Source organism: Leptodactylus fuscus, chromosome 2 (assembly GCF_031893055.1).
Source record: "Leptodactylus fuscus isolate aLepFus1 chromosome 2, aLepFus1.hap2, whole genome shotgun sequence".
NCBI lineage: Eukaryota > Metazoa > Chordata > Amphibia > Anura > Leptodactylidae > Leptodactylus > Leptodactylus fuscus.
This window is the reverse complement of record NC_134266.1, coordinates 96,018,300-96,021,325: the sequence shown is the minus strand read 5'-3', so window position 1 is coordinate 96,021,325 and position 3,026 is coordinate 96,018,300. Positions and strand designations below refer to the sequence as shown.

General features: G+C 40.4%; 1 pseudogene; it reads right to left on the bottom strand.

Moving 5' to 3' along the window:
- Positions 1-2,675: 2,675 nt before the first annotated feature.
- Positions 2,676-2,797, bottom strand: LOC142196337 (U5 spliceosomal RNA; annotated as a pseudogene).
- Positions 2,798-3,026: the final 229 nt, after the last annotated feature.

The window sequence follows — 3,026 nt, the reverse complement described above, 5'->3', positions numbered from 1 at the left end:
GTCATATAAAAAGGCGTTATGCATGGCATCCAAAAAACACAGCATTCCAAGAAAAACACTTGCTAACCACTGTAAAATTTGGTGGAGGTTCCATCATGCTTTGGGGCTGTGTGGCCAATGCTGGCACCGGGAATCATGTTAAAATTGAGGGTCGCATGGATTCCACTCAGTATCAGCAGATTCTTGAGAATAATGTTCAAGAATCAGTGACGACGTTGAAGTTACGCCGGGGATGGATATTTCAGCAAGACAATGCTCCAAAACATCGCTCCAAATCAACTCAGGCATTCATGCAGAGGAACAATTACAATGTTCTGGAATGGCCATCCCAGTCCCCAGTCCTGAATATCATTGAACATCTGTGGGATGATTTGAAGCGGGCTGTCCATGCTCGGCGACCATCAAACAACTGAACTTGAATTGTTTTGTAAAGAGGAATGGTCCAAAATACCTTCATCCAGGATCCAGGAACTGATTAAAAGCTACAGGAAGTGACTAGAGGCTGTTATCTTTACAAAAGGAGGATCTACTAAATATTAATGTCACTTTTCTGTTGAGGTGCCCATACTTTTGCACCGGTCAAATTTTGGTTTAATGCATATTGCACATTTTCTGTTAGTACAATAAACCTCATTTCAATCCTGAAATATTACTGTGTCCATCAGTTATTAGATATATCAAACTTAAATGGCTGCTGCAAACACCAAAATATTTAGCACTAAAAATGATTAAGATTAATAGGGGTGCCCAAACTTTTTCATAGGACTGTATTAATTTTCCTCTTAGATATCCTCAAGTAGGATCAGTTCAAGGCAGGATTTTATATACAAACAATCCCCCTGCCCTTCCTATTTGAGTGCTATTTTCTAGACATACTGTACCCCTATATATTTAAATCCCAGTCATAGCTTGAGTCCTGCCATGTCTCACTTATCCCTACTATACTGTATCATATTGCTCTTCCAACATTATCACTTCTAGTTCCTCAATCTTGTTAGTGAGACTTCTGGTGTTAGTGATTTATGTAGTATTTCCCAAAAATCCCCCCAAAATACCACCCTTGAGATCCTTGCCTTCATGTTGCATCCTTGTTCTCTGAAATAATTTTTAAGGATGTTCCACCTAACTCTAGCTATGTCATTTGTGCCAACATGTACCATGACCACTGGATCCTCACCAGTCCCTCCCAGTAATCTATGAACCTGATTTGTGTTGTGTTGAGCTTGAGCGCCAGGTAGGCAGCACGCTGTTTGATGATCCCGGTCTTTGTGACAGATTGAACCATCTGTTCCCCTAATAATTGACTCCACCACTACCAGCACCTTTCTGGCCTGCCCCTACGTTCCTATCCCCCTTCTTACTGGAGCAGAAGTTCCCCTGGCTGCAGAGGAAGTGTCCTGCTGCAGGAGTGTTACCCCTGGACTAACATCCACCACATTTGCCACCTTAGCAAACTTGTTGGGGTGTGCCAGTTCAGGACTAACCTCTCTGGAACTGTTCCCTCTACCCCGCTGCTTACTAACTGTCACCCAGCTGTCTCATGTTCCTGCACCTCCATGCTACCATACCCCTCTGCACTTATCACAGCAAGTTCCTGCTCTGTGAGCAACAAACTCCTTTCAAAGTTTTCAGTTGATCTGAGTCTTGCAAGTTGCTCATTTAGATTCACGATCTGGGTTTTCAAATGTGCAATGTGCTTACATCTTGCACAACACTATGCCCCCTCAAGCGGCTGCTCAAGCAAGGTATACATGGCACAAGACGGACACTGGACCAAAATACTAAGCATGGAGCACATCTTACCTAATGGGGACTATTACACAAAAACAAAACCATTATTCAGTTTAGAAAAAAGATGACTGATTACAATGTACAAATACATAAGGGGCAGTATAAAGAACTTTCTAATGATCTTTCTAGAGGAAATATCATTTCTACAGCATTATAGATGGGGATTCTTTATTGCATGAGCTCTGAGGCTATAGCACTCACTGCCACAGGATGGTGGAATGGTGGATTCATTGTGAAAGTCCCAAAGGGCCCTGGATGCCTTGTTTGAAAGGGAATATATTACTGGTTTTAGGTTTCAGATTTTTGTAAAAAACTTGATCCAGGTTATCTTACATGTGGGGTTGCTATGGAGGTCCAATTTCTTATATTTAGGGGCGCTGTAAGAGGCCAATATCTTTCATGTGGGGGTGCTGTTGTACTGAGTGTGAGGGCTATTATACTATACATGGGGGCTCTGATAGGGACATTTTATTAAGTGTGGTGGCCATTATATAACATGTGGTGGCATTGAGGGGACCATTACATAATTGCTGAAAGAGAATCCAAATGAAACCATATTTTGTTAACGTTTATAATGTTGCTTACTCTGTGGGGACGTTTTCTTGCTATGGGATACTTTGCTTGAATAGGTTGAGAAACACTGGGGTGCACAATTTACAGTAGCACTTTTGGTTAAATAAATTATTAGAAACCAGTTTTGAATGTAATAGGTGTTTGCTTCCAAATATACAGTATGTAAATACACCTATCGACCATAACAGGACAAATATCTTTCCTATATTATGTAGGTCTTACTCCTGACACTAAAATTGCTCTTACTGCGATTCCACAAGACCTCTGAAGATGTCTTTTTTTCTTTTTTTTCTTTTTTTTTTTTTTTTTTGAGCCCAGCGAGCACCAGGCATCAAAAAATTATCAGAAATCAGAAACTCATAATTGTTCCTCTCCACGGAAATCTTTAGTAAAAGGCGAAAGATTTATTCGGTCTGAAGAGAAACCAGAGTATGACCTCTGAAGATGTCCTATGTCATGTAAGTTTCAAGATGGTCCTGCATGGACCAGACATGTTTTTCTATTGAGTCACACATTCCCAATTCTCTGGTAATTGGGAACCTAAAACTTTTTATAATGTTCTTAAAAACATTCTGGTGCTATTTAGTATCACACATTATCTTGCTAAAAGAAGCTACTGTTATTAGGGAATACCATTACCTTGAAGAGGTGTACTTTCTCTG